This window comes from Oncorhynchus kisutch, linkage group LG27 (genome assembly GCF_002021735.2).
Source record: "Oncorhynchus kisutch isolate 150728-3 linkage group LG27, Okis_V2, whole genome shotgun sequence".
Taxonomy (NCBI): domain Eukaryota; kingdom Metazoa; phylum Chordata; class Actinopteri; order Salmoniformes; family Salmonidae; genus Oncorhynchus; species Oncorhynchus kisutch.
The window spans coordinates 12,400,705-12,418,880 of record NC_034200.2 but is presented as its reverse complement, the minus strand read 5'-3'; the positions used below and the strand labels follow the sequence as shown (position 1 = coordinate 12,418,880).

The 18,176-nt window shown below is 44.2% G+C and overlaps 1 protein-coding gene across 1 annotated transcript in view; it reads right to left on the bottom strand.

Moving 5' to 3' along the window:
* c8b (complement component 8, beta polypeptide) overlaps positions 1 to 13,200 on the bottom strand; it is an 84,537-nt gene extending 71,337 nt beyond the window's left edge. The window contains exon 1 of the mRNA XM_031806395.1: positions 13,004 to 13,200. The gene's annotated coding sequence lies outside the window, so the exon portion shown is untranslated. The remainder of the gene's footprint in view (positions 1 to 13,003) is intronic.
* Positions 13,201 to 18,176: the final 4,976 nt, after the last annotated feature.

Here is an 18,176-nt window from a genome sequence, read left to right as displayed (position 1 = left end):
ACTGTAACAACCTTTTTTTTTATATAAGTGCAATTGTGTTCGTTGTCCGTAGCTTATGCCTTCCCATACCAAAACACCACCGCCACCATGGAGAACCCCACCGCCACCATGGAGAACCCCACCGCCACCAACTTTGGCAGCAGCAAATCGCTCGCCCACACGACGCAATACACATCTTCTGCCTGGTACAGTTGAAACCGGGATTCATTCCTGAACACTTGTCCAGCATGCCAGTGGCCATCGAAGGTGAGCATTTACCCACTGAAGTCAGTTACGACGTCAAACTGCAGTCAGGTCAAGACCCTGGTGAGGATGACAACCACACAGATGAGCTTCCCTGAGACGGTCTCTGACAGTTTGTACAGAAATTATTTGATTGTGCAAACTCACAGTTTCATCAGCTGTCCAGGTGGCTGGTCTCAGACGATCCTGCAGGTGAAGAAGCCGGATGTGGACGTCCTGGGCTGGCGTGGTTACACGTGGTCTGCGGTTGTGAAGCAGGTTGGACGTACTGCCAAATCCTCTAAAACGACATTGGAGGCGGCTTATAGTAGAACAATTAGCATTCAATTTTCTGGCAACAGCTCTGGTGGACATTCTTGCAATCAGCATGCCAATTGCACACTCCGTCAAAACTTGAGACACCCGTGGCATTGTGTTGTGTGACAAAACTGCACATTTTAGAGTGGACTTTTATAGTCCCCAGCACAAGGTGCACCTGTGTAATGATGATGCCATTTAATAAGGTTCTTGATATGCCACACCTGTCACGTGGATGGATTATCTTGGCAAAGGACAAATGCTCATTAACAGGGATGTTAAGAGAAATATGTTTTTTGTGCATATGGAACATTTCTGGGATCTTTTATTTCAGGTCATGAAACATGGGACCAAAACTTTACATGTTGCGATTATATTTTTGTTCAGAGTAGATCGAATGCCTGGTACACTCTGGAATTATCGTAAGTCATTCATAAAAGAGATGATGCTTGGATCAAGGCCAGGAACACAGGCCCCAGATTGGCAAGCTTTTAAGGAATCATTGTGTAAGACACATCAGAGGCTAAATCTGATTATTATATAACCGCTCTCTCTTCCACAACAAATTCATTCAGACACTGGCCTTATTACGGAAGAAATGCCATCATTGATGCATTTCATCACCATTTTATTTCAGCGGGCTATCTCTTTGAAATAACTTCTAAGCCTATTCACAATGATATTGGGCTGGATGCTGATAGGGAAAACTTGTTGAATGATCAGAGAAATTATAGTCAAAGCTTTTCTTTTAAGCCATTTTCTGAAAAATAAGTCCTGTATGATTTGCTAACAATAGACAACAAGATGTCAACAGGGGTCAACCAAATGGACCCCGGTCTCCTTAAGTGTGCAGTGCCCAGCATTGTTTGCTCATTAACCCACATTTTATTTAACATTGTTATCAGGACATATTCCAAAATTATGGAAATCAGCTCTTGTGCAGCCACTCTATAAGGGTGGGGATAGTAGACATTTGTAAAAGAGACCTAGGTCTCAATATGTCTTTCCTGTTAAAATAAATAAATAATCATTTGGTGACCCAGTCCACTAGATAGCCTAAAACAGGCTACCTAACGCGGCAAGGCTGGCTGTACCACTGCTAACCTAGGCTAGGCGAAACGCTCATGCGGCCTACATCAGCTAGCACCACTAGCTTAACTCTCTCGCATAGTTCACTTACTTAACCGGCCCCACCTACTATGTTCTCCTGTCCAAGAGACTAAAAAAACAGGTTAGCTACAGCATCACGGCTAGCCTTGCCACCACCTGCCCCACAAACTCAGGTACCGTGGCAACCCGGTCTCCCCCTTTACAAGCCAAGGCTCCGCAGCAAGGAGAGGGCAGCTCTTTAGCGGCAGTGCTAACTGAGCGACCTGCAACGCAGCAGGCTGCGAACCCACAGTCCAAATCCCAGGACAGAGGCAGACAGTCAGGGAAGTGGTCCTTCACTGTGGTCGCATCAAGGTCCCGCCCAGTGATTCCCCTGGAGGGAAGAAGGGGCGGTCCATCCCCAGCAGCAGAGAGGGGCAGCCATTCACACCGTGACATGGCCAGTCCCCTCTCGGATGGAGCACAGACTTTCCGCCACCATCACAATGGGGCAGAGGCACATCTGTGCTCCTAAAACCTTACACACAATGCAGCGGCTTATTCCTATGCGTCCGCTTACAGGGAAGACGGAGGGGGACTCACTCGACCCCCAAGTTACAAATTGCCACCATCACCCTCAAGCACTGGCTCCAAATCCCAGTGGGTTTTACACTACTCTTTGTAATAAAACGGGCGCCACCGGCGAGCGAAAGTCTTCTATCTTGTGTGCGACTCACCGCAAGGGCAGGGAACTGGCGCAGCCCTGGGTCTTGTCGACAATTACAAAGGGGTGCAGACTGCAGTTTCCTATGAAGCCACCCGTTTTCAATGGGATTCTGCCACCAATAGCAAGTGGCGACTCAGCTTGCATTCTAGAGCAGGAAATCTCCTTCATTAAGCAAATGGGGGGGTGTGCCCCATTCTGGGCCTACGGGTTCTCAACAGCCATCTGAGAAGGTTCACGTTCCGTACGGTTACGCTCATTGTGCCGTCTCGCTCTTTTTAGGGCGAAGCCTCCGTATACCTCGCTAGCTAGCACTAACTCCCCGAACATTCAGCAAGTGTGTGGAGGCGGCTCTAGCACCCCTGAGAATCAGGGGACTAAGAGTCTACGCCTACATAGACGATTACCTGCTTTGCTCCCCGACACAAATAGCAAGCAGTGCGAGACGCGGCTTCTCCACCGTTTATGTCCAGTACACCATTTGCGCATTTACTTGGATTGAATGAGAGCTTTACGGAAGAGCGACCAATTCTTCATATCTTGGGCGCCTCCCTGCAAGGGTAGGCCTTCGCTCGTCAAAAGCTATCCCATTGGATAGTAGAGGCTATTACATTGGCTTATAATAGCAAGGGTTTACAGCCCCCAGGGGGCCTGAGGGATTATTCCACCAGAGGTATGGCTACCTCATGGGCAATGTTCAAAGGCATCTCTTTACAAGAGATTTGCGACGTGGCATGTTGTGCCTCCCTCATACATTTATGAGGTTTTATCTTTGGGGCATACTGTCCACAGTGTCGGCGCCTCTGAGGGGCGAAGTCCTGCTGTTGGGACTACCCTGGCTTCGGAGAGCATGTCTGCGATATGGGAGTTGGCCATATCCCAATGTGATGAATGGAAACAAATATTTGAAAGAGAACTTCTCATAATATGAGTGAGATGTATCACAGCATGCCCCTGCTCGCAAGAGCGCAAGGAAGAGAGGCATGCTTGAGAATGACCGAGGGCAGGCAAGTGGCACCTCACTTCATTCGCCACTCGGCCTGTCTGTCGCCGACAGACGCTGTGTGATTGGTTCTTCCTAGTAGTGATTCCCAGAGCGATTCCCAGAGCGATTCCCAATGTGATATGTCACACTCATATTATCAGAGAACAGTAACCGTAAATTTCACCTCAGTTCTCTCTCACATACACATACACACACACAAACACACATACTTTTACACACACACACGCAAACACACACAGACACACACACACAGATATATAGTTATTGCAACCCATGGACTGTGTTGTATTATTCGTACTTGATGTATAGAGTACAGTATTTCATTTGTGCTTCAATGGCGCTTCACTATCTCTGTCTCCTTCATTTTTCTCGGGGAGTGAGTCTGTTACCTTGGCACTGATAAGGCAAACTAGATTTGTGGATGAATAGATCTCTGCAACCACATGGTGCCTCTCCTTGGCAGTGAGGAGTGAAGTCCCTTTTGAAGTGGATACAGATGGGAAAAAATGCTCTCTATCTCTCTCCCGCCGCCCTGGTGAAAAAAAATACATAGACCAACATAGGCTGGTGACCAGCCTTCATTGTGTTTTCGCTGATGACCAGCGTTTGTGAACAGCTAGCTAAACCTAGGGTATGGCAGGGGTGTGTAAAAATACACCCACCAGTTGAAGCTCATTTACTGTACTTCTACACAAAGTCTAAAATGCTATTTGGAGAAACAGCAAAAACAAAGCAACATTTTTCATTTTGAATGAATGTTTACGCGCCTGCTTCTGCCTACCACCGCTCAGTCAGATACTTAGATACTTGTATGCTCAGTCAGATTATATGCAAAGCAGGACACGCTAGATAATATCTAGTAATATTGTCAACCATGTGTAGTTAACTAGTGATTATGATTATGGATAGTTTTTTATAAGATAAGTTTAATGCTAGCTAGCAACTTACCTTGGCTTATTGCATTCGCGTAACAGGCAGTCTCCTTGTGGAGTGCAATGAGAGAGAGGCAGGTCGTTATTGCGTTGGACTAGTTAACTTTAAGGTTGCAAGATCCCCCGAGCTAACAAGGTGAGAATCTGTCGTTCTGCCCCTGAACAAGGCAGTTAACCCACCGTTCCTAGGCCATCATTGAAAATAAGAATGTGTTCTTAACTGACTTGCCTAGTTAAATAATGGTATTAAATATTTTTTATAATTAAATTCTTATATATTTTTTTTAAATCGGCGCCCAAAAATACTGATTTCCGATTGTTATGAAAACTTGAAATCGGCCCTAATTAATCGGTCATTCCGATTAATCGGTTGACCTCTAGTTTCTACAACTTGATTGGAGTCCACCTGTGGTAAATTCAATTGATTAGACATGATTTGGAAAGGCACACACCTGTCTATATAAGGTCCCACAGTTGACAGTGCATGTCAGAGCAAAAACCAAGACATGAGGTCAAAGGAATTGTCCATAGCGCTCCGAGACAGGATTGTGTCGAGGCACAGATCTGGGAAAGGGTACCAAAAAATGTCTGCAGAATTGAAGGTCACCAAGACTCTTCCTAGAGCTGGCTGGCCCGCTTGGATTCTCTGGTCGGATGAAACCAGGATTGAACTCTTTGGCCTGAATGCCAAGCGTCACGTCTGGAGGAAACCTGGCACCATCTCTATGGTGAAGCATGATGGTGGCAGGGACTGGGAAACTAGTCAGGATAGAGGGAAAGATGAACGGAGGAAAGTACAGAGAGATCCTTGATGAAAACCTGCTCCAGAGAGCTCAGGACCTCAGCACACAGCCAAGACAACACAGGAGTGGCTTCGGGACAAGTCTCTGAATGTCCTTGCGTGGCCCAGCCAGAACCCGGACCTGAACCCAATCAAACATCTCTGGAGAGACCTGAAAATAGCTGTGCAGCGTCGCTCCCCATCCAACCTGACAGAGCTTGAGAGGATCTCCAGAGAAGAATGGGAGAAACTCCCCAAATACAGGTGTGCCAAGCTTGTAGTGTCGTACCCAAGAAGACTCGAGGCTGTAATCGCTGCCAAAGGTGCTTCCACAAAGTACTAAGTAAAGAGTCTGAATACTTATGTAAATGTGATATGGTATTTTTTTAAATGTTAATACATTTGCTAAAATTTCCAAAAAACAGTTTTTGCTTTGTCATTATGGGGTATTGTGTGTAGATTGATGGGGGGGAAACACAATTGAATCCATTTTAGAAATGGGCTGTAACTAAATAAAACGTTGCAGTCAAGGGACTGAATACTTTCCTGAATGCAATGCACTACTCAACCTCATCATACATAGGTTACATTGACTAATTTAGCCTACTTGTGGAACAGTGAACACAGTGCAACATGAAATAGATGTATAATACAACGCTATCAAGGCCGACTTCAAATACCCGACATCAACGTGAAGGCAAACAACAGCTGACTGTGAATGTAAACTATGCCAGATACATCCTACATAGGCATTGAAATAAAAGACATACATCAAAGGAATTACTTAGGCCTACAATCGACAAGGACGCATGAAGACATCTACTCCTACTCCTTACGCTGCGACCGTGATTCAGCACCGCTGAATGGACAGCGCCTTGGTACAGGTAGGCATAGTGGAGATCTGTGGGGTGTGGCTGAATGGACAGTGTCTGTCTAGTAGCCAGCTAGAATTAGGCTATTCCGTTTATGGGCAGTTAGACATTTTCTGGGCACAGTTGAGCAGCTTACAATGCTTTATATGAAAATCAGAACTGGCACGAAGGTCTTTAGAAATTGCAGGATCAATTGTAAATTGTCACTCATATGAAAAGTTTGTCGACCCCCTGTTATAGACTATCTGAAGTCACCCTTGTGGAACGGCGTACTATGACAGTGTCCTTGTCTCGTGCTCTTCCCACCAAAACTGTTGCTCCGCATTCAGATATGTTCCTTATATTGTGTGCTCAGCTCATTTTTGTACCTGGCCTGTCTGCATTATTCACCAGGGAAGGGAAACATTCAACAAATACTGAAGCGTTGCATCAACAAGGTGTTTCTGAGCATATTTCAACATCTTGTATCAACAAGACTGCTCCGTGAATATTCATATTGCAACATTGTAGCCAACGCCGAGGTGGCCAGCGAACATTTTTCTCTGTCTGATATTATTGTGTTGCCTATGCAGCATCTGGGTGCTCATTATATCCCCCCCCAAAAAACAGCCCTACATTCACACTATAGGTAAATAACATAGCCATATTTAATGACGTTTTGCCGATAAGATTGATCTGTTGGAATATCAAATTATATTCAGGAAGATGGACAAGCAAGATTGATAGAGTGAGAGGTGGAAAAATGCATTATACCAGAGTCAGGTAGGCTACAGATAGGGATGCAGGCAGAGGATGATGATGAAGTAGGTCTACAGCTAGAAGTTAACAACGTTAGACCAACTAGGTCATCATTAATCATTTGCATTATCTCAAATATCATTCTGTCACTTCATGACAATGGACATCTGATATAACCTACAATTCTTATTGTCTTTGAAGCCAAAAACAAGACATGGTATTTAGGGGAAATGCTCTAAATAGCATGTTGTTCTGTAGTTCATTTTCATTCCAATAGGCCTACATGAAACCAAAATTGGCAGTAGCCTACTCAGCGAATAAATGAAAATAACAATTAGGCTTTTGGTTTTGAATGGTCACCGAAAAGGAGGGCTACCCACCATCCTATTCCCAGTTAAATTAACACCTGGCTATCAGATTACATCAAGGCTTACAAATCCAAGTTCAAACGCCAATATCAAATGCAAAGCAATCGGCGCACCGCTTTAACAGCTGACAGACAAAGCAAATGGCACTGTTCCTACCCTCTGCTTTCTAAAAGTGACAGCAATGCAATTACGGTAAACTGCCATTACATTTTAATCCGGATTTGACTTGATGCTGGTTTTTGCTTTAGCTTATGCTGGTGTCCAAAATACAGCAAAGGCTGGTCACCAGCGAAAACACAACGAAGGCTGGTCACCAGCGAAAACACAACGAAGGCTGGTCACCAGCGAAAACAAAACGAAGCCTGGTCTGCCAGCATAACCAGCGAGACCATGTTGGTCAGATCAGTTTGATCAGAATCCGACCAGCATTGACTAGCATAGACCAGCTTGAAATGTATGCTGGTCTATGCTGTTTTTTTTTCAGCAGGGCCTCCCTCTACCTCTTCAGATTTATATGCGGCTCCACGGCCAGATACTTCAATAGATGGATGACTATTGCATATGGTGCCAACTGGCCCTACATGAGTTGAGCTGAAGGTTACAGTGACTCATTTCAGTACAGACTGGGTTGGGCGGCTCATTACAATAGTACCGAGACTGGGCAGATTTTTGACTTCTATTGACCTCTTTTGATTGACATAATACAGAAAATGAATTGAAAAACATAAAAACACATAGACGGACAGTGATACCACACCACCTATAGTTGATTGTACAGTACAGTATAGAAATTCTGGTACAGATTGTGTTGGAACCTGGAGGCATATGGCAGGTCGCCCCACACCTCCCAGGCAATTGAGTCTTAATGATTCATTGGTTTGGCATGCTACATCTCCCCAGTGATGGTGGGTGTCAGTGATGCACTGAAGATGCCATGCAGTCCCTTGGAAGTGGAGCAGGGCGACCGATGGCTGTTCTGGCTCAGTGTACAGGCCAGACGCTGTGGTTGACACACCCACCGACAAAACCCCACTCTCTCACTCACTCATCACCAGATGTTTCAGGTCGGGTCAGTCACCAAGATCATGTGATGATGCTTATCACCAGAGGGTTCAGGTTAAGTCAGTCACCAGGATCGTGTGATGATGCTTATTAATCACCAGAGGTTTCAGGTCAAGTCAGTCACCAGGATCGTGTGATGACGTCTATTATTCTGTCTACACAATGAAATAATGGATGCCTATTAGTTTTCTACACCATCTGTTTCAAACACAGTGATTATTTTGCCAGAAGTCAAAGACTTGATCAGCTGACCTCATTATTCAAACTGTCACCAGAGAAAGCATAGAATATATTACTCATTTGGATAATTACTTGAAAAAATATCCTTAAAATAATCGCAAATCTCAAGATGTTTTCACCACACAATTTTTTATATATAACATTATGTCACTACGTTACTTCTTCTGTCCAGTGAGTCCCATCAAACTTTTATTAGAGGACGGATGCACCAGTGATGATATAATGCCAACCAACCACCTGCCAGCAACAAACTCCCACAATACACTTCATCTGAACAAACTCCTGCCATTGTCCCTAATCTAAGATGGCCGCCTCCAATTCCCCCATAACCTGCACCTGTCCTCTTGACCAACATGTTCTTTCATGGTGACAAGCAAAATCGGGAGAGGGATACAAGCACGATGAGAGGTTCAGTCGTAATTGGGCTAGCTCACTTATAAAAGATTTAGGCCGCTGCAGCGACAACGTTCTTCTATACAGCCCTACATTTTCGAATCTATGTTTGCATTGCTCTTGAAGATGCAGCACCGCAGGGCCTTACGGGAGGAGTCCTGTGGGAGTTCAATTTGAGGTAATGCTTGGTAGAGAAAACAACAGATTTAAGAAAGCTTTCAGTGGGACAAAGGTAGAATAACATCACTTGTGGAAAGTGTGTTATAAAAAACAAGCAAGCATTGGGAGAATGCATAGCAGTTCTTTCTTGTATCATCACATTTCAGGGAAACAACATGAAACGTGAAAAGAGAACATCCTATTTCAGCCTTCATTTTACAGTATTTGCAGAATGGCATTATAATCTTAATCCGTTAATAGGACTCCCAATACTCCCGCCATGGTTCTGCTGCCTGGCTGTCAGGAGTTGAATTAAGAGTTTATATTCCACTTTGAAAAGAATAAAGAGATGCTTGCTGCAGAAGTTAATGCTCTTCAATGTTTTTGTGCCGTATACCAACTAAGACTCACAACCCACCAGAAGACTGCAAGGAACTGTCACGGGACTACTGCATTCAACGGAAGAGAACAGAAAGTGTGTGTGTGTGTTCACACAATACTTCAGTTTTTTAAGGAGATTATGTAGTTTGGCAGATTAGAGAGGAAAAGGAAGGCACCCCTCAACTCTGCCACTCGGCCCCATGCAGTGTTACACCACTGACAGTGGTCTTTGTGGAGCCACACCACAAACAGGGCCTTCAGGCCTCAAAACCAATCAATAACTATGTTGTTCACATCATTAGCTGCTATTATCTTCTGGGTTCAGTCTGTGCCACTACTACCAATAGGCTGGAGCAGTCTGATACCAGCCAGCCGCCCATTCTGATCCCGAGTGGCGCAGCGGTCTAAGGCACTGCATCTCAGTACTAGAGGCGTCACTACATACACCCTGCTTCGAATCCTGACTGAATCACAACCTCCCGTGATTGGGAGTCCCATAGGGCGGCGCACAATTGGCCCAGCATCGTCCGGGTTTGGTCGGTGTAGGCCGTCATTGTAAATAAGAATTTGTTCTTATGACTTGCTAAATAAAAGTTAAATAAAGGTTAAACAATGTTGTTGTTTTTTAAAATTAAAAGTCACCCCTTGTTCTTATCTTGAAGTCATTGCTGGTTGAACCGTTGGTTAAGCCACTCCTTCATTTGACCCGGTTCCTCCAGACACCACAGAGCATCATACTGTACATATGGTTCAATTCTACGGTCTCATCCATGTAGGAACTGATTATAGATACTCCAATGAACAATTACAGTGCCTTCAGAAAGTATTGATACCCCTTGACTTATTCCACATTTTGCTGTGTTACAGCCTGAATTTAGGCTCAAATTTATTGAAAATGAAATACAGAAATATCTGATTTACATAAGTATTCACACCCCTAAATCAATAGTTTGTCAAATCACCTTTGGCAGCAATTACAGCAGTGAGTCTTTCTGGATAGGTCTCTAAGAGCTTTCCATACCTGGATTGAGCAACATTTTCCCACTATTCTTTTCAAAATTCCTCAAGCTGTGTCAAATTGGTTGTTGATCATTGCTAGACAAAATGTTCAGGTCTTGCCATAGATTATCAAGTAGATTTAAGTCAAAACTGTAAGTCGGCCACTCAGGAACATTCACTAACTTCTTGGTAAGAAACTCCAGTGTATATTTAAGGTTATTGTCCCACTGAAGGTGAAATCTCCCAGTGGCTGGTGGAAAATACACTGAACCAGATTTTCCTCTAAGATTTTGTCTGTGCTTAGCTCCATTCCATTTATTTTATATCCTGAAAAACTCCCCAGTTCATAACAATAACAAGCATACCCATAACATGAGGCAGCCACTACTATGCTTGAAAATATGGAGAGTGGCACTCAGTGATTTGCCCCAAACACAACAAAAAGTTACTTGCTTTGCGTCATTTTTTGTATTATTACTTTAGTGCCTTGTTGCAAACAAGATGCATGTTTGGTAATATTTTTTATTCTGTACAGGCTTCCTTCTTTTCACACTGTAATTTGGGTTAGTATTGTGGAGTAACTACAATGTTGTTGATCGATCCTCAGTTTTCTCCTATCACAGCCATTAAACTCTGTAACTGTTTTAAAGTCACCATTGGCCTCATTGTGAAATCCCTGAGCGGTTTCCTTCCTCTCCAGCAACTGGGTTAGGAAGCACACCTGTATCTTTGTAGTGACTGGGGAACCATAAACCATCCAAAGTGTAATCAACAACTTCACCATGCTCAAAGGGATATTCATTGTCTGCTTTTTGTTGTTGTTACCCATCTACCAATAGGTGCCTTTCTTTGCGATGCATTGGAAAACCTCCCTGGTCTTTGTGGTTGAATCTGTGTTTGAAATTCACTGCTCGACTGAGGGACCTTACATATAATTGTATGCGTGGGGTACAGAGATGACATAGTCAACCAAAAGACATGTTAAACCCTATTATTGCACACAGAGTGAGTTCATGCAACTTATTATGCAAATTGTTAAGCACATTTTTACTCCTGAATTTATTTAGGTGTGTCATAACAAAGGGGTTGAAAAGTTATTGACTCAAGACATTTCAATTTTTCATTTTTTTAAAAATAAATTTGCAAAAATGTCTACACACATAATTACACTTTGACATTATCGGGTATTGTGTGTATGCCAATGATAAAAACAACTAAATGTAATCCATTTTAAATTCAGGCTGTAACAAAACAAAATGTGAAAAAAGTCAAGGGGTGTGAATACTTTCTGAAGGCACTGAGCTCACTGTCCATTTACTGCCCAGTGCCAGCTAGAAGAATGGGTGGCTGGGTTGTTGTTCATCATAGTTCTTTTTTCCTCAAGAAAATGTCTGGTTGAGTCTGGTTCCTCTCAATGTCTTCTCCATTGCATATAAATGGGATATTAATAAATGTGAAATCATTAAAATGTCTGGTCAAAGGCATGAGGAAATTCTGGTTAATTATATTTGAACAGAATTTAAATAGAACATCTCGACTCCACACAGTACACACAGTACACACAGTAGCCTATACAACTCCACACAGTACACACAGTACACACAGTAGCCTATACAACTCCACACAGTACACACAGTAGCCTATACAACTCCACACAGTACACACAGTAGCCTATACAACTCCACACAGTACACACAGTAGACTATACAACTCCACACAGTACACACAGTAGACTATACAACTCCACACAGTATACACAGTACACACAGTAGACTATACAACTACACACAGCCCACCCCCTCTCTAGGACAAGACATAAGCTGTGCTAGACCAGAAATCGAGGGGTGCGATTTGACACAGTGACGCAGTCGACACCCCCACGCGCGCATCAAAGCTCCTCCAGCTCCAGCCACCAATATTTTTCACCCTAATGACCCATAAACTATGAACTTGAACCACATTTATGTTCTCTGATTTCGACATCTCACATAGCCTACCGCCACTGAGCGCCTCGGTACCATCCACAAGTAGCCTACCGCACGCAGCCTCTCAATTCAAGCTGATGCATTCAAAGACCGGTATGGGCTGGTGTGCATATTGTCCGAGACCCAAAGCTTGAACTGCAGCAAGGGTAACGTATCTATCATTACGTTCAACACAAGCCTTCTGTCAAAAGCCTTTTCATTTCGATTTTCTATACCCTATTCACATATCCAACGGGAAAACGTTCTCGGTGAGGCGTTTGGAGAGCTTGATGACCTGTCCATGAAGGGGGGCTTTTAATTCCGACAGGGGACCTTGGACGGGACTGGTGTGTGTGGTCCCCCTGAAACTGAAGCCTACCCTTGAAATGACTCCCGTCATACTGCAACATAATATGAGTCGGACAACTTTTAAACGAAATATGATGAAAGCCTAATTAGGAAATGGGTCTGTGCGCAATTTTACTCCTGCCAACTGGCACCAGTTTAGAGATAATCTAGGCCTATGCTACAGTAATAAAACATTCGATTCCACAAAAAACATTACGATAAAGTTGAATCTCTGAAATTGAATTAGGCTGTCATTCGATCAACAAAATAGGCAGTTCTAAAAACCATAATGAGAAATCAAGGATTTTAAAAAACGTGTTGGTGAGCTTTTTTGCATCAAATAACATATCCCTTTCTTGATTGTAAAATACAATTCAAAACATCTTCACTACAGATCTGACACTTACCCTTTCATATGTCGGCTATTCTGGAATGCCCAATTCAACCGTTTTAATCCAAATCAGGTTCCCGTTCATTTTCGCGCTCTGTTTTACCTTCTAAGAAAAGAAATCCACTCGTTAATTCCATTTGCCAGCCAAGCACGGTATAAAATCACATTGGGTCACCTCTCAATTTTCGACAATGTTACAATTCCGGCTCTTCATGGACCATATCTTCTTTTCTTCTTTTTTTTCTTTTTTTACTGCCGTTGAAGTTGCCTAGTTACCCCTGTTTCTCATTCAAGGTGGCTCAAACGCTGTGTATAGCAGCCAATCATATAGAAGCAGCTCCGGATTAACTATTTCTTGGCTACACTATTCTGGTTTCAAGCGAAAATGAGGGGAGTGGGCGGGGAAAATGGGCCCCCGTGACAGAAAAAAATGTAAATGCAAAGAGAATAATGTAGAAAGGGGGATCCGTTCGAGTAGAATGTGTGGAGTGGAGGGGGGAGGGAAAGAGGATTAAACATTTCACCAAAATAAAAAGGGGGAGGCGGCAGAGGGAAACCAGTTGCCCATGGACTTCAACTTCTCACAATAGGGGACCTAGCAGGCAGATCAGCTAGAACATCTAAAGTAAACTATTCCAGCCTGATGTTATTATGTAGACTGCAGCCAGCCAGGGAAGATAACTTTCTCACCTTACCTTCTAAATACGAGGAGGAGGTAAATGTTCTTATGCTCTTTTGAGAGTCAAAGATCTGGCTCATCTCTGGAAATCCCAAAGACCAATCCATCAGCGCAATTGATCAGACTCTTTAACCTGACATCCATGAAGACCACCCCCCTCCTCAATCACTCCTCCAGCCCCATCGAGTCTCCTCATCATAGGCCATATTGATTTCAATTTCTCCCTTCAGCGGTGGGGTGAAAGGTGTAGGGTAGCCAGTCGGCTTCAATCACTGTTACACGGCACGTGGGGCCACAATGACCTCCCTCCTCTACCGCCTGTTGGTGTGTGGAGTGGGGGGTGGCGGGGATCAGAGGAAAGGCTGCGTCCAGGTCATGACAGGCCAAGCCCCACACACACACACACTTATACAGGTCAACACACACACACATACACTTATACACACATACACACAGTACTCCCTCATCACTGACTTGAGTTGGCAAGCCCCAAAGGGGAACAGGTCAGTTGCATTATAGATGAGCAGTTGAGGATCAAAATCAAATAACATTTTATTGGTCACATACACATTTTTAGCAGATGTTAATGCGGGTGTAGAAAAATGCTTGTGTTCCTAGCTCCAACAGTGCTGTAGTATCTAACAATTCACAACAATATACCCAAATCTAAAAGTAAAATAATGGAATTAAGATATATATAATATTAGGACGAGTAATGTCGGAGTGGCATTGACTAAATAGAATACAGTATATAAACTGTACATATGAGATGAGTAAAGCAGTATGACTGTTGTTCTATTATTAAAGTGACAAGTGATTCCATGTCTATGTATAAAGGGCAGCAGCCGCTAAAGTGCCGGCCGGGATAAGTAACTGTGTGGTAGCCGGCTAGTGATGGCTATTTAACAGTCTGATGGCCTTGAGATAGAAGCTGCTTTTCAGTCCCTCGGTCCCAGCTTTGATGCATCTGAACTGACCTCGCCTTCTGGATGATAGTGGGCTGAACAGGCCGTGGCTCAGGTGGTTGATGTCCTTGATGATCTTTTTGGCCTTCCTGTGACATCCCGGTGCTGTAGTTGTCCTGGAGGGCAGGCAGTGTACCCCCGGTGATGCGTTGGGCAGACCGTACCACCCTCTGGAGAGCCCTGCGGTTCCGGGTGGTGGAGTTGCAGTACCAGGCGGTGATAGCCCAACAGGATGCTATCAAATGTGCATCTGTAAAAGTTTGTGAGGATCTTAGGGGCCAAGCCAAATGTCTTCAGACTCCTTCAGCCTCTTCACCAGACTGTTTGTGTCCATGGACCATTTCAGACTGTCAGTGATGTGTACGCAGAGGAACTTGAAGCTTTCCACCTTCTCCACTGTGGTACCGTCGATGTGGAAAGGGCTGTTTCCTGAAGTCCACGATCAGCTCCTTTTGTTTTGTTGACGTTGAGGGAGAGGTTATTTTCCTGGCACCACTCCGCCTGGCCCCTCACATCCTCCCTGTAGAATGTCTCGTCATTGTTGGTAATGAGGCCTACTACTGTTGTGTTGTCTACAAACTTAATGATTGAGTTGGAGGCATGCGTGGCTATGCAGTCATGGGTGAACAGTTAGTACAGGATGGGGCTGAGCACACACCCTTGTGGGGCACCTGTGTTGAGGATCAGCAAAGTTGAGGTGTTGTTTCCTACCTTCACAACCTGGGGCGGCCCGTCAGGAAGTCCAGGACCCAGTTGCACAGGGCGGGGTTCAGAGCCAGAGCCCCGAGCTTCATGATGAGCTTGGAGGCTATTGTGGTGTTGAAGGCTGAGCTATAGTCAATGAACAGCATTCTTACGTAGGTATTCCTCCTGTCAAGATCGGATAGGGCAGTGTGCAGTGCAATGGCGATTGCGTCGTCGGTGGATCTATTGGGGTGGTAAGCAAATTGAAGTGGGTTTAGGGTGTCAGGTAAGGTATAGGGGATATGATTCTTAACTAGCCTCTCAAAGCACTTCATGATGACAAAAGTGAGATTTATGGGGCGATAGTCATTTAGTTCAGTTACCTTTGCTTTCTTTGGTACAGGAACAATGGTGGACATCTTGAAGCAAGTGGGGACAGTAGACTGGGATAGGGAGAGATTGAATATGTCCGAAAACACACCATCCAGCTGGTCTGCGCATGCTCTGAGTACGCGGCTAGGGATGCCGTCTGGGCCGGCAGCCTTGCAAAGGTATCCACTCCACGGAGAATGAGAGCCCACAGTTCTTGGGAGTGGGCCGAGTCGGTGGCACTGTGTTATCCTCAAAGCGGGTGAAGTAGGTGTTTAGCTTGTCTGGGAGCAAGACGTCGGTGGCTGCGACGTGGCTGGTTTTCCCTTTGTAGTCCGTGATTGTCTACACTGTTTGTATTCTAACATATTCCCGCACTAATGCGGCCATCTATCCACAGTTTCTGGTTTGGGTAGGTTTTAATAGACACAGTGGGAACAACATCCCCTATACACTTCCTGATGAACTCAGTCACAGTGCCTGTGTATACGTTAATGTCATTCACAGAGGTTACCCGGAACATATCCCAGTCCGCGGTGATAGGAAGGGAGGAGCAAAATGGAATCGTGATCTGAATTGTAGAAGGGAGGGCGGGCCTTGTATGCATTTCGAAAGGGGGAGTAGCAGTGATCGAGTGTTTTACCAGAGCGAGTACTACCGTCAATGTGATCATAGAACTTCGGTAGTGTTTTCCTCAAATTTGCTTTGTTAAAATCCCCAGCTACAATAGATGCGGACTCAGAATATGTGGTTTCCAATTTGCAGAAAGTCCAGTGTAATTCAGTGTAATTCTTTCAGGGCTGTCGTGGAATCGGCTTGAGGGGGAATATACACGGCTGAGGAGAACCGAGGAGAATTCTCTTGCGAGGTAATACAGTCTGCATTTGATTGTGAGGTATTCTAGGTCGGGTGAACAAAAGCACTTCAGTTTCTGTTTGTTAACACAATCACACCATGAATAGTTATCATGAAACATACACCACCGCCCTTCTTCTTCCCGGAGAGTTCTTTATTCCTGTCTGCGCGATGTACTGAGAACCCAGCTGACTGTATGAACGGGGACAGATCAGCGAGCCAAGATTCCGTGAAACAGAGTATGTTATAGTCCCTGATGTCTCTCTGGAAGGAGATCCTCACCTTGAGCTCGTCTACTTTATTGTCCAGAGACTGAACATTAGCGAGTAATATACTCGGAAACGGTGGATGCTGTACACGCCTCCTGAGTCGGACTAGAAGTCCACTCCAAATACCTCGTCTCCACCGGCGGCATCTTGGGGCAGCATCTGGAATAAGTTCAATTGCCCTGGGGGGTACGAACAAATTATCCAATTTGAGAAAGTTGTGTTCCTGGTTGTAATGCTGGTGAGTTACCGCCGCTCTGATATCCAAAAGTTTTTTCCGGCTGTATGTAATAACACAAAAAACATTCTAGGCTAATAATGTGAGAAATAGTACACACAAAAAACGAAATCCTACAAAGTTGCTTAGGAGCTAGAAGCAGAGCTGCCATGTCTGTCGGTACCATCTTGCCATCTCTGTGTGTGTCTGTGTGTGTCAGGGGCGTAGGCACAGATGGTTCTGGGTGACCCACTCGGGAGCCAGGCCCGCCCAATCAGATAATGTTCTTTACTTGTCAGTGTTCCAAACAGGACATTTTTTGTATTTTTACCTTGACATGCAAACACGATTAGATATAATTCATAGCATGCAGTGCACTGGGTTCGTCAGATTTGATGAACTATAACAGAAGAGATGAACTGGAATGACATTCAGTCTCACGGGATGGGTTGCCAGAAATAACTAACTGCAAGCCACACCACCATTAAGCCACAAATATGACTGCATTGAGGTATATGTCACTGTGCTTCTATTGCTAATGTATATGCACCATGCCACTGCCCACTTCTTTGGTTCATTTAGCCAACAAGACAGCTCATAATCGAGTGCCTTCATCACCGTCAACACACATATATTTAACTTTAATTATCTTAAAAAATGCAACATTTTCTCTCAGCCTCATGGAAAAATGTGTAGAATAGCATGAGATGAGCTATTAAACTGCACATTGTCCTCTCAGCCCAATGGCAAAATGTGTACAATTATTGCTGGAAGTTAGCTGCTGTGTGTGTGTGTGTGTGTGTGTGTGTGTGTGTGTGTGTGTGTGTGTGTGTGTGTGTGTGTGTGTGTGTGTGTGTGTGTGTGTGTGTGTGTGTACACAATATTAATTAGATATCAATGTCTAATCTATGTCTAAATTACATTAATTTAAAACATCAGCAGAATTGAATTTGTGTATATAATGCCTTCGGAAAGTATTCAGACCTACTGACTTTATTCTAAAATGGATTTTTTTTAAATCCTCAGCATTCTACACACAATACCCCATAATGACAAAGCAAAAACAGGTTTTTAGAGATTTTTGCAAATGTATAACAAATAAATTATGACCTTATTTACATATGGCGGCGCACAACTGACTCAGCGTCGTCCGG